Source organism: Tupaia chinensis, unplaced genomic scaffold (assembly GCF_000334495.1).
Source record: "Tupaia chinensis unplaced genomic scaffold, TupChi_1.0 Scaffold000399_1, whole genome shotgun sequence".
Lineage (NCBI taxonomy): Eukaryota > Metazoa > Chordata > Mammalia > Scandentia > Tupaiidae > Tupaia > Tupaia belangeri.
Window position 1 is genome coordinate 1,085,871 of NW_006159901.1, and position 26,837 is coordinate 1,112,707.

At 38.1% G+C, this 26,837-nt stretch overlaps 1 protein-coding gene and 1 pseudogene across 2 annotated transcripts in view; both read right to left on the minus strand.

Annotated features, from left to right (window-relative positions):
- The window catches only part of JMJD1C (jumonji domain containing 1C), a 275,334-nt gene that overhangs the window by 224,227 nt on the left and 24,270 nt on the right, over nt 1-26,837 (minus strand). The gene's annotated exons all lie outside the window — the stretch shown is intronic.
- Nucleotides 3,339-3,779, minus strand: LOC102476502 (60S ribosomal protein L27a pseudogene; annotated as a pseudogene).

Below are 26,837 nucleotides of genomic sequence, written 5' to 3' on the forward strand. Positions count from 1 at the left end.
CCACAAATGTTACCATGGCAAAACTGGAAGAGTCTACAATGTTACCCAGCATGCTGTTGGCATTGTTGTGAAAAAAAAAGTTAAGGGCAAGATTCTTGCCAAGAGAATCAATGTGTGTATTGAGTATATTAAACATTCTAAGAGCTGAGATAGCTTCCTAAAACGTGTGAAGGAAAATGACTAGAAAAAAGAAGCCAAAGAGAAAGGTACGTGGGTTCAACTAAAGCGCCAGCCTGCTCCACCCAGAGAAGCATACTTGTGAGAACCAATGGAAAGGAGCCTGAGCTACTGGAACCTATTCCCTATGAATTCATGGTATAATGCGTGTTAAAAGTAAACTAATCTGTGGTCTATAAAAAAAAAAAGATCGAAACACAAATATACAGTATACATAACAAAATAACCACAAAAAGGTTGATAAATAAATTCCAACTGAAAGACAGTAGTTCAACATCTTAAATATTATACCACTTTATTAAGACAAAAAGATAAAACGTATAACTTTTTTTAAGAGAGATTTTTAATATAGGGTGCATACACTCACCAGAAAGACAGAAACAAAGAAAAAGAAAGCAAAAATCACCCCCAAGCGGATGGCCACTCTGCAATCCCTTCTCCTCCATTCTCTTCTCAGGATCTTGGGCAAGGATGCACACACACCCAGCAGAGTTTAAACCATGAGGTCCGGAACTTGAACCACAGTCAACTACATGGAAGTCCAGCGACATAGCCATTATACCAATTATACCAACTGCTGGTCCCGATACTCTTTTTTTTAAGTTTAGTTCATTTATTTTATTAACTCATAAACAATTACTTGTCTTCTGGTTTGTTGAAACAGTAAGTCAGACAACATTTCCACAATAATGTCTGTCAAAATGGCTGGCCATAAAAATTCCAGCACCACATTCATCTGAAGGGCACTCCTGACAAAGGCGACTAATTTTGCCATTTTCATCCACCTTATAGTATTTCAGGACAGCCAGCTTAACCTCCTTTCTCTTATGCTTATTCTTCTTAGGAGTGGTGTAAGACTTCTTTCTTTTCTTAGCTCTACCATGAAGTCTCAACACAAGATGAAGCGTGAACTCTTTTTGGATGTTGTAGTCAGACAAAGTATGCCTATCTTCCAACTGCTTGACACAAAAATCAGTCTTTGCTGATCAGGAGGAATTCCTTCCTTATCCTAGATTCTGGCTTTTACATCTTCTATTGTATCTGATGGCAGAACTTCAAGAGTGATTGTCTTCCCTTTAAGGGTTTTTATGAAAATCTCCGATACTCCTTTTTATTGATGATCTTCATCCTAGTATCATATTGGTATTTCTCCTTTCAATACCATCTCTTGGATCCAATCAATCGGAGTGTTTTAGTAGCAATTAAGGCTTACTACCTGACCAGGACTTTTGCCCAGTTATTGCTGTAACTGAGAAAAATGATGAAATTATGAAATAATTACAATACCATGACTAAATCAAAAACCCTCTTTGGGCTTAGAGTGATATTACCATGGAGTGTATGAATGATGTCTTGAAAGGAGACAACAGACAGTGCAGTGGCTAAAGCTGTGAACTCTCATATGGCCGACCACAGTTTGAGTACCAGACCTGGCAGCTTGAAGAATCACACCAAGCACACATGCATGAGCATCCATGTCCAAAATCCTGAGAGGAGAATAGAGAAGCCGCCTTACAGAGGCAGGAGTGACTTCTCACTTAACCTCTCTGTCTCTCTCTGGCAAGCACACATGCCCTATGCCAAAAACCTGAAAAAAGAAAAAGAAAAAAAGAATGATATCTGGGGGACCAGCAGTAAGCATAATGGCTAAGTCACTGGACTCACACATAGTCAACCGTGGTTCGAGTCCCGGGACTGGTGGCTTAAACTCACACTGGGCGCGTGTGCATGCGTGCCCAAGATCCCGAGAGAAGAATGGAGAAGGGATTGCGCGTGGCCATCCCCCCTGGGGGGTGATTTCTTGCTTTCTGTCTCTCTGTCTCCCTCTGTCTGTCTGGCGAGCGCACACACTCTATAGCAAAAACTTCACCAAAAAAAAAGAAAAAAGAAAAAAAAAAAGAACGACATCTGGAAGATACTTCAAAAAACTTCATCTAACACTTACAAGAATTTGCCAAGGATAAGTAGGTTGCAAAAATCAACAAGGTTGTTGTTAAGATAGCAAACAACTTCAATCTAGGTGAGAATGATGTTGAAGAGCTCCTAGAGGTGGTTCCTAAAGAAATGACTAATGATGTGTTAGATCTGAAACAGGAATACATAGCCAAAAAATAGGCAAGAAGGAAACAAAAAAAAAAGGATTATAGAAGCAAAACAAAAAAAATTTCCCCCAAAAAATTATTTTGCAGACATCAACAAGCTATTTACAAAGTTTGAAAACAGGGGCCAGCAGGTGGTATAATGGTTACAGTAATGAACTCTCACATAGCTGACAGTGATTCGAGTCCTGGATGCAGAGGCTTGAAATTTACTATGGGCCTGTGTGTATACGTGAGAACAGACTGCAGCATGGCTATCCCAGCTGGGGGTGATTTCTCACTTTCCCTCTCACTCTCTCTCTCCTCTCTGGCAAGCACATGTATCCTATGCCTATGGCAAAAACATTTATAAAAAAAAAAAAAATTAAGTTTGAAAACATGGACCCCCAACACTGAAAAATATTCATTAGTAGGGAGAAATGTTCGTTTTCTCTATCTACTTATAAACGAATCTTGATGATAAAAAGGAAACAAATCAAGCAAACCACCATGGACATATTCCTAAAATCAGTGACACCTCCCCTAGAAAGAGTCTCAGATAGGTCCTTCAGGAGGTATTCCAGAAGGAACTGTTAACCATAAGAGATAAAAATACTATAAATGCTAAAGCCCCAAAGACCTTCCAGTGAGACAAGATACTGAGGTGAAATACAGAGTATCAGATGATCCTGACCTTGCATAGAACTAGACTATTGTGTTTTGCATCTTAGTTTTCAACAAAAAGTTTAATATATATATAGATATATATGTATATATATCTATATATATGTAAAACTTAGAATAAAGATATGAAGAAAGCTGTTTTTGTATAACTATACAATATATCTGTGTTAGACTAAGTGTTTTGTTTTCTTTTTTAATTTTTGCCAAAGAGCACGTGCACTTACTGGAGACAGAGTGGGAAACCAAGAAAGCACCCCCATGAGGCATGATCATGGTGCAATCCCTTCTCCTCCATCACTCTCTCCTTCCAGAATTTCGGGAACACACACACACACACACACACGTCTAACTTTTTTTTTTGCACTTGTTAGCATTTAATGAAATTCTCTCCATATGACTTCAAGCCACCAAGACAAAAGTACCTCCCTCACCCTTAATCTTCTCCTCAGCTCTCAAGAACTTGGCCTTCATGATGACAGGCTGCTTTGGGAGCTTTCCTTTCCCCAGAACTTTTTAGTAGCCCCATCACACTACATCAATGATGGGAGCTACTCCAGTCTTGTTTTTGACAGCATTTATCCATGTCTGCTCATTGACCAAGGTCCACAACTTATCAAAGTTGACAGTTGGGCAGAAGCTCTGGTTCCTCTTTAAGTGGTAATGCCTCATACCAACTTTCTCGAAGTAACCTGGGTGGTATTTGTCAAAGTTGATCCTGTGGTGATGCATGCCACCAGCATTACCCCGGTCTCCAGGATGCTTCTGGTGCTTGCCGATGCAGCTGTGGCCATGGCTTACATGGCCTCCAAGTTTCCGGGTTTTCTTCTATCTGGATGGCATGTTGGCAACTAAGATGAAAGAGCTGTCTAACATATTTTTTTAAGGCCACACATATATCTACTGTATTTTAAGGACTCAAACAATATTGTTGGCCATGTGGGATCAATCCTCCTTAACCTCAAGACCATGTGCTGGCCCCAAGCTAAGTGTAATCACAAGAGTCAATCAGTGAAAAACTGTTTAAGTATATAAACTAAAGTTATGGTAAGCTAAGGTAAGTGAAAAACAAAGTTGTTAGTTTCATGATCCTTAAATGTGCAGTATTTAGGAAGTCTACAGCAGAATTCAGTAAGGTCAAAGGCCTTCATAATACTCATCACTCTCTAAATGACTTAGGCACAGCAACTATCAGTCCTGCCAGCACCACTTATGGTAAGTACTATAAACAAGTGTACTTTTTAAAATGCTTTTATCATATTCATTACATTTTTGCTGTGTTTAGATAAATACCATTATGTTACAATGGCCTACAGTACTCAGTTTACAGTAACATGCTGTAAAGGCTCGTAGCCTGGCAGTAATAGGCTATATACAATTCAGCCTAGGTATGTAGTTGGTTCTAACATCTAGGTTTGTGTGAGTATGCTGTATGTTGTGTATACGTGGTATTACCTACAGACACATTTCTCAGAACATATCCCCATCCTAAGAGCATAAATGAATGTAAATGTTTGTGATGCATATTAGAGGATTTCAAAAGAACACAGAATAATCAAAAAATAAAAAAAAAAAGTTTGGGGCAAGCAAGAGTCATGGTGGTTAAGTGCGCTGGACTCCGACATGGCTGACAGTGGATCAAGTCCTGGACCTGGCAGCTTACTTTCTCACTTTTTCTCTCTCATTCTGTCCCTCTCTGGTCAAATTAAAATAAATAAATAAAAGTTAAAAATAAAATAATTTAAAAAAAATTTTTTTTATTTAACTCTTATTTATTTAATTTATTTATTTTTAATCTGACCAGAGAGGGACAGAGTGAGAAAGAGAGAGAAAGCAGAAGAGCAAGCTGCCAGGTCCAGGACTTGAACCATGGTTGGCCATGTGGGAGTCCAGCGTCTCTACCTATCACGCCACCAGCTGGTCCCAAAAATAAAATAATTCTTAAATACAAAAGAAAAAAAAAGGTTAATTGACTCTATCTAAAACTCAAGGAGAATCAGAGTAAAGAGTAATATAAATTTTGAAAGACTGAAAAGTACATTTACAAAGATACTTAAATTTCCAGAAAGGATGCGTGACTCTACATGTTATATTTTGCAATTTAGACATCTCAAGGCTAACCAGGTCACCATCAGGTTAGAGTTTGTTTCCCCATTTACTTATGAGTCTCATAATGTGAGCACCTTGCCCAAAAGATGACTGAGATTCTAGTATTCAGAGAGTCAAGAAGAATTTAAATGTAAAAAAAAAAAAAATCAGTCTATGGGGTTGGCAGCTGACGTGATGGTTCAGGGGCTAGACACCCACACAGCCAACCACGGTTAGAGTCCTGGACCTGGACCTATAGCTCTGTTTGTCTCTCTCTTTCTCTCTCTCTGGTCAAATTTAAAAACTGATAAAGAACAAAACTGAATAAATTATTTATTTAAAATAAAAGAATATCAGTCTAGCAAAATATATATAAAAAATTTATTCCAACACTAGAAGGAAAAAAGCCAGCTTTATTAGATTAACTGACAACAGGTTGGGTTTCCCAACAAGGCCTGAAGAATGAAGTAGATGATCTGCCTCTTATCCTTATCTGCTCCTACTGAAGCTATAGCTTAACCTCTTTTTAAAATACAACTATATACCAATGGCTTCAAAAATGATTCAGTGCAGAAGTGTAATGGTAGGAGTGTATAAAAATATGTTTACTTAGATGGGGCCAGCAGGTGGAGTGGTGTTGAGGTGCTCGACTCCCACATGGCTTACCAAGGTTCAAGTCCTGGACCTGGTGGCTTGCTTTCTCATTTCTCCCTCTTTCTCTTTCTCTCCCTCCTGTACTCTCACTCTCTCTCTCTCTCTCTCTCTCTTTATCTCTCTCTCTCTCTGGTGAGTACACATGCCCTGTAGCAAATTTTTAAAAAAAAAAGTGATAATGAAAATTAAATAATTTATAAAGTTACTTAGAAAACTCCACTTAAGAACTTAATATTTTTTCATATAAAACAACTTCATTATTAGCATGCAATATCCCAGGTACATAAGAATTAAACCTAAAAATGTTAATGCCATATATACTGAGTTGTTGGAAAAGTCAAGACACATTTTTGTATAGAAAAATATATCATGACTTTTCTGACAGCCCAATATATTAATTTTTTTAAAAACCACTCATTTGCTAAATTAATAACCCTTCTCACCTTACAAAACCTTATTTGAAGCTGGCCCTATAGCCTAGTGATTAAAGGAGCCAGATCTGAAATCACCAGCCACAGTTCAATTCCCAGCCCTAGAGGCTTAAAAAACATGCCAGGAAAGTGTGAGTGTACCCAAAATCCTGACAGAAGAGAGATGATTACATTCCATTAGGATGGCTTTCTCTCCTTCTCTCTCTCAGGTGAGGGCATGCACCATTTGATAATGAAAAAGAAAAAAAAAGTAACAGCCTTATATGTGACTTTTATTAGTAAGTATCGATGTTAACTATAATGTAGTAACATTAGCTAACAAAGCAATGATCCTTCATTTCCTTTAAGCTTTGCGTATCTGAATATTTGTAACTTATTCACTTGCAACAAACTTAATATCTGCTATTAGTATGGGTCATGTGGATGCTGCAAAAATGTATCAGAGATGTTTGATTTTTAAATTTAAGTTTAGCATAATTATAAATAGCTGAATATTACTTTTGAAAAATACCTTTTTGTGGCCAAAAAGTGGTGCAGTGGTAATATAGTGCTCTATGAGGCTGACTCGGGTTCTCATCAAGATAACGCCCTGAACATGCTGGGAAGTGATCATAACATAAAGATCCTGGTGGAGATCTCTCTCTCTCACTCATGGAAACAAGAAAACTTAAAAAATACCAACCTTTTAATTCTTTCAAGGTGCTATGTATACACACACTAACACTACCAATCATAATCTTAAGGAAGAGCTAATTCAGTATATAAACTAAGACACACAATCTGGTTACAAAACCTCAAAGTAAAACTATAATAAGATTATATTCTTTAAAATACAATTGCTTTTTCCATATCTGACACAATGTAAAACAAATATAACACTCAATGACACCTACAAGAAAAGACCCAGTATAGCAATTGCTGGTACTTTCAATTCATCACTTAATTCTCAAACATTAAGGCACTCCTTCTCCCCCTTCCTGTACATTCAATCGATGAGGATGAAGAAAACAGAGCTTATAGTGTTCTTGCTGAACTCCCACAACTACACAGCTGAACCCATTACACGCTTTTAAAAATACTGTCCTTAAGAGAATAGGCTTTAATGTGGATTCATACAACCTGCTCCTAGCTCCAAATTCATTATTCTGCAGTATAATTAACCACTATATATATAATATATATATAATATATATATTATTTTTAAAAAGATATTGATAAGTAAAGTCTTTACAACTAAATAAAAACACTAAAATAAGAGAATCATGCAGTAATGCTAAATTGTACAAAGAAAATATATCTAAGAAAGAAAAACAAATATTAGGCCTTAATAACAATTCCTTAGACAAAAATATTTTAAATCTCAAAGAAAAACATTTAACAATAAGGATTTTCTTAGATTTTGTTTTTAAAGTGAATTTTTTAAATCAAGATGAACTGTAATCCATGATTTTTTGGGGGAAAAGTCTACCTTCTTTCATCATTTTTAAACATGTTCCCAGTATTTTAGAAAGCTTCTGATATTATGAAAAAGAGTTTAAACATTTCTTTGGCATGTTACTAAACCATGAAAGGCCTGTCAAATAACAAGGGGAAAACTGTCTACTTGGCTGATCATGCTGTGCTGGCAATTTCTCAAACATCTGCTAAAGGTCAGATTTCCATTGCATGAAACCAATCAATGGAACTACACAATTCTAGCACTATAAGAAGCTAAACAAAGAACACTATTTTACATAAGTAGTGAAACATAACTTAGCTTTGTAATAAATTGTAGCAAGGTCTATCTCTTTTCTTATCACAGAAATCATACATTTAAAGGACATTATTGAAATTCTATCTGTACTTAAAATTACAATTACTATCTTCACCAAGTACATACGTAAAACTCTACCTTTCACTGGTAAAAACCACGTAACTGAGGATTACATTCACTCTATGAAAAAGTATTGCAAGTTAAAATAAAATATAAGGGTAATTTTAACAATAAATATTTATAGGTATTATTTTTCACAAGTCTGAAAATATGTTAACAGTAGGTCACATAATTCAATGAGATTCATTTTTGCCACAAATCCATATTACTCAACAAGTGACTTACAATAAGCTACAAATACTATTAAGATTAAACTTGTCATAGGATCAATCAGATTTTTGTGATGAAAGTAACTGATACTCAAGGAAATTGACCAATTATTGAAATGAGTAATTTAACACAACAGGTTAGCAAAGAATTGAGGTAAAAATTTTAAGAAGCATGCTCAATAATACATATACAGTATGCAATACTATTACTTTGGGTCTGTTTTTTAAGAACAAAAATATTAAGATAAATTCAAAAAACTTTTCGAAATAGCACCCCCTATGGAGGTTAAATAATCAATTACTGACAACACTCTGAAAAGTATAATACAAAGTGATAAAAAAATCTGATATATTTTTATATACAGACATTTATCCAATTATGAATGGACAATTTTAAATACCAAATTAAAATACTTTACCTAAAGGCAATCAGAAAATCAGCAAAATTTGATCTGGTGTCTGCTTGAAACATTTTTACAAAGTCTGTTAACACTTTAATGTAATATAAAAATCTTTTGCCTCATTTCAAAGTTCATTAAAGCTGAGTAAAAAATAGATGAGACAATAAATCATCTCTGTGATTATGCCATATACTATAAAACTTTTATCATATTGTATATAATCTCTTTCCTTTCTGAATAATGAAAAAAATAAAAAACTTACTTCTGAGACACATACGTTAAGAAAAGTTGGAAATACGTATAATTACTGCATGTTAAGTGAAATTTTACATGCATTAAACATATATGTCTTTATGTTTGTCTATGAACACACACAGTTATGGGGGGAAGGCTGGGTACTGACAAATCCACTGCTTCAGCAATACTGCAAGACAACTAGAATAAGCAACATATTGTCAAGAATTAGAACCAAAACATTTTCCTGTATACCACAGAAAAGTTTTTATTTTTTAATGAACTCAACTATTTAAAGCCATAATTTAATAACCACTTCATATAAGACTTACAATTTAATCTTTAAAAGACAAACTTTGGGACTTTATGTTTATCATAAGAAGATTAATGATCTTCAGCTTTTAAGGAACCTAAACACAAGTTATATCCTGTTTTCATTCTATTAACAGGAAAAGCTAAAAATTTTAAGTATGAATCAGAATTCCATTGAGGTTTTTATTCATTTAATTTTTTTTTTTTTAGGTTTTTGCTATAGGGCACATGCACTTGTGTCAGGCAGATAGTAAGGAAAAGAGTGAGAAATCACCTCCTCCCGCACCCCCCAGGAAGATGGCCATGCCACAATCCCTTCTCTATGGTCCTCCTGGAATTCTAGGTGCGCGCACACACACACACACACACACACACGCACTGTGAGTTTCAAGCCATTAGATCCAGGACTTGGACCGCAGTTGGCTATGTGGGAGTCCAATGCCTTAACTATCATGTAACCTGCTGGCCCTTCATTGAGGTCTTTTAGAACAGACTACAGGGCCAGATCTTTAAAGTATCAGATTCGGATCTGAGGGAGGACCAAATAATTTGCATTTCTAGCAAGCACGAGGGTATCTTAGTCCATTTTCTGCTGTTACAACATAAGTCCACATATTGGATGATTTATAAACAACAGAACTGTATTTGGATCACAGTTCTGGAGGCTAGGAAGTCCAAGAACATGGACCAAGAATCTCACGAAGATCTCTTCCCACGGTGGAAGGACAAGTCAGCATGAGACAAAAAAAGAAAAAGGACAAACTTATTCTTTTATTTGGAAGCCCACTTCTGAGGTGAAAAACTCACTTCCATAATGACATTAATTCATTCATGAGGACAAAGCCTTCATGATCTAATCACCTCTTAAAGTCTCGTATCTTAATACTATTAAAATGTCTATTAAAGTTTCCAGCACATAAACTGCGGGCACACATTCAAGCCATAGCACCAGATAATGCTGATGCTAGCAGTCTGAGAACTATGCTTTGAAAATTATCATTTGAGAGGATACCTATAACATGCATCTTGACAAAGTATCTAATCTATCTTTCACAGTTTTCAAATTACCGTCTCCCTTAAATAACTCTAAGAAGCACTAAGCAGTGGTTCATAAATCCATGATTTTCCACTGCCAACAGCATAACATTAAATTTTATTATGTTGGGTATTAAAAGTATTACAAGAAATTAAAAAATAGACTTTAGTTTTATTTTTACTTAAAGAAACGTATGCCTACATAATTCTTTAAAAGGTATGCCAAAACAGTAAATATTTTCTATATAGGTATGTGTCAGACACTCTCATGATTTGAGTTGTTACCTTACAGAAAGGGCAAACCTGCAAACAAATAATTTAAAAAGCATGAAGGAGTTTCTCTTCCTATAGATTTCAGATCACTACCACCATTCTCATGATCAAAAAGTGTTTGGTTTTTTTTTAAAGCCAAGCACTAACAAGACAGAGAGGAATTACTGAGCTAATTACCTGATGTTGTGAGAAACACAGAGAAATAAATAAGCAAAGCACTGTCAGCTACTTTCGCCCTGGAATTGAAAGGAAAATCAATACACTTAGTGCCTTCCCCAGGACAAATCTAAAAAAGTCTCAATGTAGGGCCCGCCAAAGATAAAGACCATGGTAAATCCCCTACCTGGGGTAGAACTCAGAAAAGATACATCCCAGGAGCAAGTGAACCAGAATTAAATCAGTTCATACATGTGGTCTGCATTCTAGCTATTAGTAATCATATGGCTCAGAAAAATCTCAAATCACATACTCATAATAAGATGGTTATCAAGACTATTCCTGCTAAATGGCACCAGGATGCAGCAAATACAATTTTCTAAAGAAAAATACCTCATCATCTCAAACTTTCTATTATTTTTACAACTAATTCTTCAAAGAAAGGATGAGACATACAATCAAAGATATCCAAGTATATGAGAAGAAAAGGTAACATTTAAAAAAGAGAGAGAGAGAGAACAAACAAGAAAACCTGGAGCTGGACAGTAGCATGGCAATAAAAGGTAAGACTGACTCACAGGGTAAGTTTCAGGTTTCCACTAGAAACCTCTCTTGAATACAATGGGCACATCTTAACCATGATGAAGGTTGCTGAGGCTGGTGGTAGATCACAGAGTCAAGAATGTTATGAGTAGTGTCTGTCTCCCCCTTTCTCTCACTAATAATAAACTTACAAAAATTAACAAAAATTATTTACAAGTGTTCCAGCTAAAACCAAACACCAACAGAAGTACTACAAATCAAAAACCTGTAGAATGCACTCACCGGAGAGTCAAAGACAGAAAGCAAGAAATCACACCCCAGGAGGGATGGCCATGCTGCAATCCCTTCTCCATTCTTGGGATTTTGAGCAAGTCCACACAGATATCCAATGTGAGTTTTAAGCCTTTCGGTCCGGAACGCAAACTGTGGTCACATGTGGGAGTCCAGCAATATAACCATTACGCCATCTCTTGGTCCTTTCAACACTCTTAAAATACTAAGCTTTAGGGCCAACCCTTGTCTCCACTGCACTTGGCATAAACTATTTCCTGAATATCATCATCATCTCATATAAATTACCTTTAATCATTAAGTTGAGGTTCTAACTTCCACTTCTTTCTTATCAACCACAATGACTTACATATCTACTTGCTGTTTTCTGTATAAATGCAAATATATAACCCATTGCAATTTTAGTGAGGTTAAATAACTTTCATTAGCAAATGCCAAAATCACCTGTTTGAACAGCTGCTGGCTTTGATTTGAGTTTATTCCAGGAGAAGAAAGAAATAAACAGTTATACTTTTAACAGGCTGAAAATGTAAAGGTTACAGCAGAATGACTGAATAAATCTAATAAATACAGCAGGGACAAAACTGATCTTCAATATAGAAAAGTTATTATAAACAAAGGTTACAGTAAAACAGCAAAATGTACAGAAATGGAGAAGAAAAAATTTGAAGACACTCCTACTTCATAAGTATTCATATATATTTCATTTTTTAAAGAATTATTTTATTTGTTATTATTATTTTGAAATTTGACCAGAGAGAGAGAGAGAAAGGAAAAATGAGAAAGCAAGTCACCAGGTCTGTGACTCAAACCACGGTTGACCATATGAGAGTCCAGTACCTTAACCATCATGCCACCTGCTCGCCTGGACTAAGTATTCATAGATATATTTCTAAGTTTTGGAATATTTTACTGATTCACATAGCCTTTCCTGGTAAGTCTCAAGTACGAGTTGAAAATTATTGACAAGTGTGTCAATAATTAAACTTGTTTTAATCCATTTTGTTAGTAATAATGAAAACTACCTAAGTCTGGATCATTTATAAAAATAAGAGATTTATTTAGCTCATAGGTTGGAGGTCCAGGGGCCAGGGCCTTTATCAAGTGAGTCTCTTCTGGATGAATTACAACACAGTGGACAAGAACATGTCTATCTGTATCCACATTGAGTCTGTCCTAGCCTCATTCTCTCTCCTTATAAGCCCACCAGGAGTAAATCACAGAGGCCCCATCCTGATGACCTTAAATCTTACCTCTTCCCAAAGGCCCCATTTCTCAAAACCATAGTTGGGTAAAGATTTCACCCTCTGACTATTGTCACAACCAAACCTCAACACATTGACATTCAGTGTGTTGGGGGAGGAATTCAAACCACAATATTACACACTTGACCCACAAAATTGAATGTACTTCTCACAAAATCATCTCAATAGTCCAAAAGTCTTCTTAACTCATTCCCGCACCAACTCAAAAGTCCAAACTCCAAATTCTCATCCAAAACTCAAGGCGAATGCCATCCAGCAACAAGCCTATGAAACTAAAACAAATTACAGGGCCAGTCCCACAGCCCAGTTGTTAAAGGAGTTGGATCCCACATGAAAAGCTGTGGTTCAAATCCTGGTCCTGTCAGCTTAAAAACCATATGGGGTACATAAGTGCGCATGCTCAAAATCATAACAGGATGGAGAAATGGAGAAGGGATTGTGGCATGATCACACACCATTAGGGGGTATTTTCTTAACCTCTGTTTTGCACATGAACTCTCTGGCAATGAAAAACCAAACACACAAAAAACAAATTACACGCTCTCAAAAATCCAATGGGGAAAAGGCACAGTATACAAATTCTCATTCCACAAAAAGGAAGTAGTTACAGGCTCTAAAGTATAAAACCCAAGATGGTAAACATTCAACCTTAAAATTCCAGAATAATCTTTCTTTCCATATGCCACATTCTGGGCACAATGGTGAAGGAGGTGAATCCACAAAGCATCAGGTATGCATACAGTAATCTCATATAGCAGTTTTCAAAGGTTGGAGTCCACACAGCAATTATCACAGGTTGTAGTTTTATGCCTGTAGTTCTCATAAACATACTAAACACAGGTCTACAATTGTAGTGTCTCAAGGGTCATCCTGCTCTTGTAGTTCCATTAAGCATTGCCTACTTTGCTGGGGATTCTGCAGCAGCTCCAACTCTACATTTCCATTTGGCATTGTCTTCTCTGTAGTGGCTCTGCCCTTATGGCAATTCTTTCCTAGTCTTTCAGGTTTTCCAGATATCCTCTGAAACCTAGGTGGAAGATGCCACACATCCAGAGTTCTTGAATTCTGCAAGCCTGAAGCATTATCACTCTGTAAACACCCGCCAGGTCTGCATTTGCAAGACCTGCAGCCTTGGGTGGGCAGGAAGGCAGACCTAACAGTAGGACAAGCTGCCACTGGGGTTACTTAAATCATAGCCAAGGCTGGAACTCAGCAAATGGCATAATGGTTACATTGTTGGATTCCTAGATAGCTAGCCACAGTTTGAGTCCTGGACCTGGTGGCTTAAAACTCACTCTAGGCACATGTGCATGCATGCCCAAAATCCCAAGAGGAGAATGGAGGAGAAGAGATTGCGGTGTGGTCATCCCCTCTGGGGTGGTGGTGGTGGTGGTGATTTCTCGCTTTCTGTCTCTCTGGTGAGCACACATGCCCTATACAAAAAATTCTCTCTCAAAAAAAAAAAAAAAAAAAAAACAACCAGCCAAGACCAAGAAGCTCTGTACTAGGACAGTTAAGAGTATAGGCCTGTGGCAACCAAGAGCAGTAAACTCATCCCAAGCCAATCTCCTGAAAACATTAAGTTCGCCCAGACCTCTGGGCCTGCAGTGGAGGGACAGTCTTTAAGATCTCTGAGATGTACTCAGGGACTTTTTTCCATTGCCTTGATGAACATCATCTGACTCCTTTTTACCTATGTTAATCTCTGCAGGAGAAGCTGTTGCAGGGCCACACTCTCTCCCCAACATGGCTTTGTGTTCTTTCTATGGTACAGCTAAGAATTTTGCAAATTCTTCCATTCTGCTCCCCTTTTATCAGTAATTCTTGTTTTAACTGTCAAAGGGCATATGCGCTCACCAGAGAGATACAGAGAAAGAGGGAGAAAGACCCTCCCAATAAGGCATGGTCATGCTGCAAACCCCTCTTAAATTTCTCCATCATATCAGAATTTGGGGCATGCACACACACATGCCAGAATGGTTCTAAAGCCACTGGGGCTGGGATTCAAACCTAAATTGGCCACGTAGGATCTAGCTTCCTTAATCACTATACAACAGGGCCAGCCCTATCAGTTACAGCTTTAAGTCAGTCCTTTGCTCTTTGATTTTACTGTTAAACTGTTCAAAGTAACCATGCAACCATGCAGATTCTTCCATGTTTTGCTGAGAAATTTCACTTGGAAATCTTCATCACTCTTAGATTCCACAAAGTCTTAGGCACATGGACACAATGCCATAAGACAAATTCTCTCCAATAATGTAACGTTAATGACCTTTTCTCCAATTCTGGACAAGATAATCCTCATTTTTCTCTGAAATTTCCTCAGAATGGCCTTTACTGTCTGTGTCATGGTCAGCATTCTGGACATGACCAATTAAACAATCTCTAAGAAGTTCCAAGTTTTCTCTAGATTCCTCATCTTCTGATCCTCCACTAGAATTACTCTTAATGAAATCTAGTCTTGTTCTATTGTTCCCCTTCAAATTCTTCAAACCTCTTCCTATTACCCAGTTCTAGAGCCACTTCCACATTTTCAGGTATTTTTTTATAAGCAATAGTTCCAACATTTCAGTAATAATGTTCAGCTCTAATGCTAATAATGGAAAATAATCAAGTCTGATTTATTTATAAAAACAGAGGTCTACTCTGCCCACAGTTTGAAGGTCCAGGAGATGCACCTGGTGAGGAAATCCTGGCTGTATTACAACATGGCAGAGGGCTAGAGTGAATGCATCTGTATCTGTTCTCGTCTCATTCCCTCAGCTTACAAACCCACCATGTGTGAATCATAAAGTGCCCTACCTTGATGACCTTAAACCTAATCTCCTGAAGATCTCACCTTTCAACACCAAAGTTGGATTAAGTTTTCATTTTCTTATTCCTTTCACAAATCTCATCACACGAATTTCTGGGGGACAAACAAACCACAGTTACACTTTATAGAAAATATCCAATATGGGAAAAGGTTAGATTCTAGTAGTCAAAGCCAAAACCTTGAGATATTGTTTACTTCATAAATACTTCTATAATCTATCAATGCAAAGACTTTGGAAACTATTAATATCTATGAAAGCTTTCTCATTCCAGACTGCACTGGGTCTGCTGTGGATCTCTGAGACCTGAAAGTTGACAACTTCTTTGCACCTGGGAGACTGCACCCAGTGATTCTGCAGCAGTCACCACAAGATGAATATATTGAATTAATTATAAACGTATGGATACCATTTGGATTAACATGAGAAAAAGAAAAAGAGTTTGACATGCTCATAAACGTTCAAAGGCAAAAAAGATGACTAAACTGAAAGTTAAGCTCTATCATAAACACCAACACACTGAGAAAATACGCATGAAAAAGACGATCAAGGTATATGAAATGAGGAACCCTAAACAAAAGAATGATGAAAAGACTCAATGAGGAGCAGTACCTGCCTATTCGCTGGACAGAGAAGCAGAGTCCCGGGCTAAAGTACTTTCCAGTATGATGAAACAAAAATGGAAAGAGAAAGCAGGAAAATGGGAAGTCCCTTTACCCAAAGCTCAAGCCCAGGAAGAAACAGAAGTAATAAAATTTATTCAAACAGAAAAGAGAAAGACAGGGCATGGAGGATGAGGATGGATACAAAAGTCTGCTTTATTGGAGATGGCTTTAGTAGAAAGCCACCTGAATATGAAAGATTCATTAGGTCAACGGGCTTACATTTCAAGAAGGCCCATGTAACACATTCTGAACTGAAAACCACTTTTCGCTTGCTGATACTTGGTGTAAAGAAGAATTCCTCATCCCGATACTTGTTGTAAAGAAGAATCCCTCATCCCCACTATATACAACCTTGGGTGTTTGTCATCAAAGGTACTGTCATTGAGGTGAACATGAGCAAGCTGAGCCTTAAAAACACAAGGAGGCAAGGTTATCTGGGTAAATATTCCCAAGTTACCAACAATCTTAAAAATGATAGATGCATAAATGCTGTCTGATAGGTTTGATAGCCGTTTCATACAAGTAACTTTGATAGCAATTTCATACAAGTAACTCTTTGTAATTTTTTGAAGATGATACACTAATCTGGAAAACCACTATGACTGTGATGTTTCTGAATACAACCAGTCTTACATGTCTGCAGTCATCAAAAGATTATTAAACTGTACAAAAACATTAAAGTGGCCTGGTTTTACAAATTTAAAAAGTATCTATGAAAGAGGAAAAAGAAGCTATTTCAATATGCAGCTGCTGGGCTTAATAAAGATAATATAAGGAGTAGAGAAAAGAAATGTTAGAGAGCATTAAAAATACGTACACAGGAACCAGCAGATGGTGTAATGGTTACATCATTGGACTCTCATGTAGTTGACCTTGGTTCAAATCCAGACCTGGGCAGCTTAAAACTCACACCAGGCGTGTGTGCATGAATGCCCAAAATCCTGAGAGAATGGAGAAGAGATTGTGGTGTGACCATCCCCCCCGCCCCAGGAGTTAATTTCTCACTTTCTGTTTTTCTGTCCCTCTCCGGCAAGAGCAACTGCCCTACGGCAAAAATCTCCCTTAAAACACACACACACACACACACACACACACACACACAGAGAGAGAGAGAGAGAAGTAGCCAAACTAAGCATATGTAAGTTTTTGTTCTTTTTCAAGCTTCACTGTTTTTTTTTTTTTTGGAGAGGTTTTTGCTATAGGGCGCATGCACTCGCCAGACAGACAGAAAGCGAGAAATCACCCCCGGAGGGGATGGCCACGCCGCAATCCCTTCTCCTCCATTCTCCTCTTGGGATCTTGGGTACACAAGCACACATGCCCGGCATGAGTTTAAACCACAGGGTCTGGGACTCGAACAGCGGTCGACTATGTGGGAGTCCAGCAACATAGCCATTACACTAACTGCTGGTCCCTCAAGCTTCACGTTTTTATAATCCAATCATATATATACAATTGAATGCAGTTTCATAGGAGCCACATCAAAGTAAACAACTTCCGCTCTTAAATTCTTGAGGTTAAAATCATCTTCATCGTACTTAAAATTCCTCTGAAACTACTTACTAGCTCTTCCAAGAAATAGTGTTTTTTCTATCATGATTTCAAACTTTTATCCCCTCTCATCCCTAAAACATCTTGAATTGGAACCCCATTACAATCCCATCTACTCATGTGCCACATTCATTCATACACTCTATCCACTATTCTATTCAATAGTACTCCTGCTCTAGTTTCTGGTGATTTCAGAATCCACAGTGATGATTGTTCTAACTGCTTCGACTATTCATTTCTTCAATTTCCTCTTCCTCAATGATTTAGTCCACAACTTTATCTCAACCACTGATTCACCATGGCCATTATCTAAACCAAAGGAACTTTAGCTTTATTTTGGCAGTAAGACCATGGACAAATGGGTACAATGGACCCCTCTCAAAAATAAAGTCTACCTTTGGCCAAAAATAGCAATCTCTCACAAATCTCAACTTTAAGCATCTCTGTCACTAAAACCACCACTTTGTATCTTTCTATGTCACATTCTAGTTCTCTTACTTCAAAATTCTTCAACCCTACCTGGACCTAAGACTCAATGATCTCAACACTATCTCATTATTTACCCTTCATGTTCTATTTCCCTCATCCATCTATAATTCTAGGTCTTTCATTAAAATCATTCATTAGCCTTTATCTGAATGCATCTTAACTTTTCCAGCCAAATCCCAACCATTATTAAATCCCATTCTCTGCCTATTTCATGTATATATCTATGCAGCTGAACAGATTGAAAATAAACAAGGAAATGAATGATGAATCCATAAAAGACAAATGATGCCAGTTAAAAATCAGGACCACTATCATTACTAGTATTTCATGTCCAAAATACATTTCCTTATTCCACTTAATCTCCACTCTCTTAGATGATTATATCACACCTTCTCTTCTCCTTAAATCCTAATACCATCAGCTGCTCCCTTCGTTGTACTGAAAAGGAGTATTTTTTTTCCTCTTTTCCTTTCTCATGAATGCATATGCTCTCTAGAAAATAAATCAAAGGTGGCAAAAAAGGAAAGAAATAAAACCACCAAAGCAGATTTCAAAAGAGAGGCAAGAGAGGGGCCCAGGGGTAACACAATATTCTGTGAGGCTGACCCATATGACAAAATTCCAGACTTGTGACTTCCCTGAACACTCCAGGCTCATGCCTATGACATGAAGTTGATTGAAGCTGGGTGGATCATGGCAAAAAAATCTTGTTGGAGAATATGCAATTCCTGCCCTGCCTCAAAAAAAAGGCAAGAAACTTTTTTTAAAATAGGAAAAATAGTGGGGAACCAGCAGTTAGCGTAATGGCTATGTCGCTGGACTCCCACATAGTCGACCGCGGTTCGTGTCCCGGACCCGGTGGCTTAAACCTCACGCCGGGCACGTGTGCGTGCGTGCCCAAGATCCCGAGAGGAGAATGGAGGAGAAGGGATTACGGCGTGACCATCCCCCCTGGGGGGTGATTTCTCGCTTTCTGTCTCTATGTCTCTCTCTGTCTGTCTGGCGAGCGCACGTGCCCTACAGTGAAAAACTCTCCAAAAAAAAGGAAAAACAGAGAGGCAAGAGAGGTAGGCAAAATCTAGGTGAACATAACGTCCTGGGTATAAGGTGAACTAAACAGTTGAAGACATAAAAGGTGATTATATTAAATGCTGCTGATAGATCTGGTAAGATGGGGTCTGAGAAATGAAACTTGATCATTGAAGGAGCTGGTCATTTGCTGCCTTGGATTAATGAGGGCAACAGCCTGACTATGATGGCTTGAAGTCAAGAAACTGGAGACACTCTGCATAACATCAAATATCTTACAGGCAAAAGGACCAAAGACACAACAGAGACTGTTTGGCTTAAAAAGCAGAGGCTCTTATTTCCTTGGAATCGCCAAGCAACTCATACTTTTACAATGCAATTTTTCTGTTATTATTTTATCAGTCAGGTTATTTGTGAGGAAATACATACAACTCTATAGAGACAAATAATCTGTAAACATCTTATAACATGATAAAAACAGCCTTTCAATAAAAATCAGTCTTCCAAATAGACTCCTAGAAATAAAAGAATTCTAAGTATTAATGAGCACATTCTTACCAAGCAAGTTTCTCAAGCCTGAACTCATAAGACAACCTCCCACAGAGCACATAGCACATCACAAAAACACTCAAAGGTTTATAGCTTCCCTGACCTCAACTGAGTTCCTTTTCTCCATGTTTCTACTTTATTTCTACAAAGCATCTCAGATACCTCCTCTTTATCAGCAGAACACAAAACAGCCTATAGTATCTAGAAACTTTTAAACAGAGGAAGAAATAGTTTTTAACATTATAGTTTTGATGTTAAAAGGTGCAAAATGCTAGAACATTTACATCTTCCTATAATTTTTTTCTTTAATCAACTTCAGCATATTTCGGACCTCTCTTATTTCTACCAGAACTGTAAGTGAGCAGTCAAATTTCACTGACAATATGTATGTTTTCCTTCTAACCTGTAGGGCATTCGAAGATGGAACATAATAATCCACATTACTTAACAAAAGTCGTAAAAGTGGGCCCAGCACGTGGCATGGTGGTTAAGGTACGTGATTCTACATGGCCAATTCTACAGTTGGAGTCCCTGATCTAGTGGCTTGAAAACATCACTGGGTGTACGTGCGTGTGTGTGTGTGTGTGTGTGTGTGTGTGTGTGTACCCAAAATCCTGAGTGGAGAATGGAGAAGGGATTACAGCATTGCCACACCCTTGCAGGGTGATTTCTCACTTTCCCTCTCTCACTATCTCTGTGTCTCTCCAGTGAGTACACACGCCCTATGACAAAAAAAAAAAAAATTTTAAAAAAAGAATAAATGTAATGATTTTGACCTAAAACAGCTAGGCTGTTTTTCTGAGCTGGTTGCTAAGTTATAGCCAATCACAGCAATTAGACTTCAATCACAGGCATTTCATCTTTTAAATCATTCTGCCTTTTTTGTTTTTTGAGAGATTTTCACTGTAGGGCGCGTGCGCTTGCCAGACAGACAGAGAGAGACATAGAGACAGAAAGCAAGAAATCACCCCCCAGGGGGGATGGTCACGCCGCAATCCCTTCTCCTCCATTCTCCTCTCGGGATCTTGGGCATGCACGCACACGCGCCCGGCGTGAGTTTTAAGCCACCGGGTCCGGGACACGAGCCACGGTCGACTACGTGGGAGTCCAGCGACATAGCCATTACGCTAACTGCTGGTTCCAATCATTCTGCCTTTTTAATGCAGACAAAATTCAAAATTTAACCAATGATTTCTCTACCTCACTCCCTCACTTACGTTCTGTGTATGAAACTTTCTTTTTACTACACACCTCATTTTCCTGTTCTGCTGAACTAAAAAGCCAAGTTGACCACAAGTCTGGTTGGAGTTGTCCGTAAGCTTTGCTCTATTAAAACTCTATTAAATTGGCTGGTTTATTTTTCTTTGAACATGATTTACAACCAGATGATATCAAACCATATTTCTATGGTTCTATGGCATCAATATTACAACCAAAAACAATCAGCAGCATATGGTCAAAAAACTGTGGCACACATATACTATGGAATATTACTCAGCCATAAAAACCAATGCAATTCTATCATTTGATTCAAAATGGACAAATCTAGAAGACTTACTGTTAAGTAAAGTGATCCAGACTTTGAAATATACACACTGTATTTCCACTCAATTTGTCCTACATATCTGCACTCTATGGCAGAAATGGAGAGATCTGAAGATAGAATAGTAAGAGGATACACTGTAGAAACCAGAGATTGTAAGGAAAGAGAATGGATGGTAGAGAGTAGGTGGTTGAGGGTGAGTGTGAGTTGCAAAGAGAAGAAACATGTAACAAAATAAGTTGTGTGTGCGTATATGTATATATATCGTACACATATCATCATTATGAGGACTTTATGTAAAATGTGAAATTAATCTGAAAATTAACAGTCACACACACACACACGAAGAATCCGCAGTATAATTATACTGCCCATCTAATTCTAATGTGTCAAATTTCAGCTGCTTCATAAAAACAGAAGAAAGAATACCTTGAGGGTAGTAACATATATATTAAGGATTCTTAAATGGTTCCACTGACTTAATTTTTTCAAAGTGAAACTTAAAAAAAAATTCACTAGAACAAAGTTTAAATAAAATTTTTGTAAATCTAGATTTGTGTTATTTCCTATGGGGGAGGGACAACAAAAAAGAAATAAACAATTAGTGTCTGACCAATGTTCTTTGTGCATCCTTGAATTTAGTAAAACTGAACATTTTCTCATACATTTAAAAATGTTTTAAGTGCCTCAGTCAAAAATCCTGAAAGTATAACCATTTGATGTTTTAATTTCTGGGGGGAGATTTTTATTATAGGGCACATGTGCTCACTAAAAAGACAGAGACAGACAGAGAAACAGAAAGAAAAAACCCCCCCCCCGGGGGGGATGGCCACGCTGCAATCCCTTCTCCTTCATTCTCCTCCTGGGATCTAGGGCACGCATGCACATGCAGCCAGTGTGAGTTCAAAGCTCTCAGGTCCAGGACTTGAACTGTATTCAACTATGTGGGAGTCCAGTGACATACCCATTATGCCATCCGCTGGTCCTCATTTGCTGTTTTAAATAAATAGGATCTGATTTGCTGCTTCCTAAATCCTATGAAGGTTCAAAACATTAAAACCTAAAGGAAATACATTAAAAATATGCATTATGGAGGCCAGTAGGTGGCGTGGTGGTGAAGGCACTAGACTCCCATACAGCTGTACACGGTTCAAATCCCAGACCTGGTGGCTCTCTCACTCATTCTCTCTTTCTCACATGTCTTACAGCAAACTTAAAAAATGATGATGATAATAATAATAATAATTTTCAAAGAATTATGAACAACTGTGCAGAGGTTTCAAAATTTTCTGCACAAAAATAAACTCATTAATTCCACTTTTCCATGTACTTCCTGAAGTCCCCTCATACATAAAAGAAGTACAGTGTACTTAAGGTTGGTTTCCTATTCTCCAACTTTGGAAACTTACTAAAATAGAGTCCTTGAGGGATCGGCAGGTGGTGTAGTGGTTAGGGGCACTCTACTCCCACATGGCTGACCGTGGTTTGAGTCCTGGACCTGGCACCTTGCTTGCTTGCTTTCTCACTTTCTCTCTCCCGTCAAATTAAAATAAATCCCTCCCTCTCTATGGTCTAATTAATTAATTAATTAAAACAGAGTCCTTGAAATAAAAAGAGAAGAATTCTCTAAAAATTGACATAGGTGGAAAAACTACCTAAGAAACAAATGTACTACAGAGGAGATAGAAAAGAACCCTACAGAGGGTCTACATATATAATGGTGTACCATGCAGTATTTTAGCCAATGACAAAACACATATAAGAAGTTCTAAACATTGTAATAGGCTATACCATATAGCATAGGTATGTGATAGGCTACACCATTCAGGTTTGTGTAAATACACTCTATGATGTCCATCCTCAGAAAGAGAAAATCATCTGATGACACATTTCTCAGGATATATCCCTACTTTTAAGTGACATATGACTGTACGCCATTCAAAATAGGCTGTAGTTCCATTTCATAAATATGGCATTTTGAAAAAATAGTATTGGAGAAAAAAATCGATATCTGAAAAAATATCTTTTTTTTTAAATTATAGAAAGCACATGGACAAGAAAGAGAAAGAGAAATACCCTCAATAGTGTTCTGTCACACTGCAATTCTTTCCCCAGCCCTACAAGCTCTTTAGTGTCCTGGGCACCAGAACAGGCATGCAGCATGCTTTCAGGCTGACCTGGGGATCCAAACCTGCACACCACTACATGGCTTCTAGCCTGCAGGGCATTTGTGTTACTGATGTACCATGGCAGCTGTGCCTAAATCAGTATTTTATTCATTTTTTTCTGTTGCAAATGTGTGTGTATACTCAACACAGAGAGAAAGAGTGACAGAAAGCACCTTTGATGGAGTGTGGGGTCACACCACAATCCCTTTCCTCCATTCCTCCTTCTCATCAAGATTGTGGGCATGTATGCATGTGTGCTGGCACATTTTTAAGCTACCATGGGTTCTGATTTGAACTGTGGTTCGAGTGTAGGATCATGTGGGAACTGGTGCCCTTAACTACTATGTATGGGGCTAGCCTATAAATCTGTATTTTTAAATGAGGAAATTTCTGTTAAATTTTTACTTGAGATGAAATGCTGCACACTTAACCTAAAAGTAAAACTCTTGTAAAATTTCCACTGATCACAATTATAAAAGACATGGTAAGAAAATGACATCTTCAGAGCCAGCAGGTGGTGTGGTGGTTACGGTGCTAGACATTCCCACATGGCCAACCACAATCAAGTCCTGGACCTGGTGGTTTATTTTCTCACTTCCTCCCTCTCTGTGTCTCTCTCTGGTCAAATTAAAATAACTGAATGAATAAATAAAATTAAATAAATAAGCCTTTTTAAAAAAGGAAAAGAAAATGACATCTTCAACAGTTTATTAAAAATTGTGGTCAAGCGGCCAGCAGGTAGCATGATGTTTAAGGTGCAGGACTCCCACGTGGTTGACCCCAGATTGAGCCCCAGACCCAGTGGCTTGAAAATCATCTGAGAGTGTGTAAGTATTTTACTCACTTTTTCTGTTGCCAATGTGTGTGTATACTCAGCACAGCAAGAAAGAGTGACAGAAAGCACCTTTGTTGGAGTGTGGGGTCACACCACAATCCCTTTCCTCCATTCCTCCTTCTCATCAAGATTGTGGGCATGTATGCATGTGTGCTGGCACATTTTTAAGCTACCATAGGTTCTGATTTGAACTGTGGTTCGAATGTGGGACCTGTGGTTGGAATGTGGAATCTTGTGTGCCCCAAATCCCAAGAGAATGGAGAAGGGACTGTGTATGGCCACACACACCACCTTCCCCAGGGAATGATTTCTTACTTTCTCTCTGTCACTCTCTCTCTAACGAACACACGAACAATATCGCAACAAGACAAAATTGAAGAAGGTAGTGGCCTTATTTTACTTTTTCTTCATACTTCATTTACATATAACCTCTACTGTAACTCTATTAAGCTAATGATGAAAAGAGCTACTAAGGTATTACCATCAGCTAAAAAGTATACAAAGAAAAATGACTTATTTTTTAGTCCTAAAATTGTGTTTGGAGAAACAAATGAATTAAAGTTATGTGTTACTAATTCAGAGTATATATCCACATACATTTCAAAATAAAAACACATGGTATTATCTAGGTACAAATCTAATAAACACATAAGACCTATATGAAGAGAATCTTATCAACATCAGAACATTAAAAAATAATAATAAAATAAAGGGGCCAGCAGAAGTATAGTGATTGAGGTGTTGGGCTCCCACATGGCTGGCTACAGTTCAAGTTCCAGACTTGATGGCTTGAAAAATCACACCAGAAGGGGTCAGCAGGTGGTGTAGTGGTGAAGGCGCTGGACACCTACATGGCTGGTTGTGGTTTGAGTCCTGGAACCAGCAGCTTGAAACTCACCCAAGGTGTATGCCTAAAAGCCCAAGAGGAGAATAGGGAAGGGATTGCAGCATGGCAATCTCCCCTGGGGGTGATTTTTCTCTCTCTCTCTCCATCTCTCTCTGCCTTTCCGATGAGGTTGTGTGTTCTACAGCAAAACTCTTTAAAAGCGAGAGCGAGAGTGTGAGAGCGAGAGCAGAAGGGAGGGAGTAAGGGAGCGAGAAAATCAAACCAGGCACATAAAAATCCCAAGAGGAGAATGAAATAAAAGAAACAATAGTGTGGCTATACCCCCTGGGGAGTGATTTCTCACTTTACCTCTCTCTGTCTCTGTCAAACTCATGTGTCCTATTTCAAAAACCTTAAAAAATAAAAATAAGGGTCGGGAACCAGCAGTTAGCGTAATGGCTATGTCGCTGGACTCCCACGTAGTCGACCGCGGTTCGTGTCCCAGACCCGGTGGCTTAAAACTCACGCCGGGCGCGTGTGCGTGCATGCCCAAGATCCCGAGAGGAGAATGGATTGCAGCGTGACCATCCCCCCTGGGGGGTGATTTCTCGCTTTCTGTCTCTATGTCTCTCTCTGTCTGTCTGGCGAGCGCACGCGCCCTACAGTGAAAATCTCTCTCCGAAAAAGAAAAAAAAAGAAAAAGAAAAATAAGGGTCCAGCAGGTGATTAAGACACTGGATATGGCTGAATACAGTTCAAGTATTGAAAATCATGCCAGTTACATGTGTATGCCCAAAATCCCAAGAGGAGACCAGACTGCAGTGTAGTTACACCCCCTTGGGGGTGATTTCTCATTCTGCCTTTCTTTTACAGGGAATGGATATGCCTATAGCAAAAATCTAAAATAATTAATTTAAAAATAAAAGGTGGGGCCAGCCTGTAATATGTTAGTTAAGAGGGTTCTACCCATCTCCCTTAATGGTCTGAGACCCAGACCTAGCAGCATGAAAAACATCAGTGTGTGTGTGGACATGCTCATCCCCCTTGGAACAGTACTGTCTCATTCTCTCTCCTCCTCCTCCTCTTCCTCTCTCTCTCTGTCTGTCTGTCTATCTGTCTCTGGCAAACACACACATCCTCTACATAAATTAAGGGGAAAAAAATTCTGAATAGATGAAGAGACATTCCATGTTCTTTTGAAGAACTCGATAATGAACAGATGTTTACACTTCTTATTTTTATAAACTCGTACAGAATTCCAGCAAAATTACACCAAGATATCTATTGTAGGACACAGAGAAATAATGGAGATACATTTTTTTTTATTTTATTAAATGCAATTAAAAATACTAAATAGCAGGGCCAGCTAATGGTGTGGTGGTTAAGGTGCTGTATTCCAAAAGGCCAACCACAGTCTGAGTCCTGAACCTGGTGGCTTGAAAATCACACTGCTTGCATATGCATGTGTGCATGCCCAAAATCCCAAGAGGAGAAGGGACTGCAGTATGCCCATCCTCAATTGGGGGTACTTTCTCACATCCACTCTCTCTGTTTCTGTCTCTCTCCAGAGAGCACACACACTCTATGGCCCACCACCACCACCACCCCAAAAAACTTTCCAAAATAAGGCACTTTGATAACGCTGAATTAAAGCAGCAGCCTCAAGGA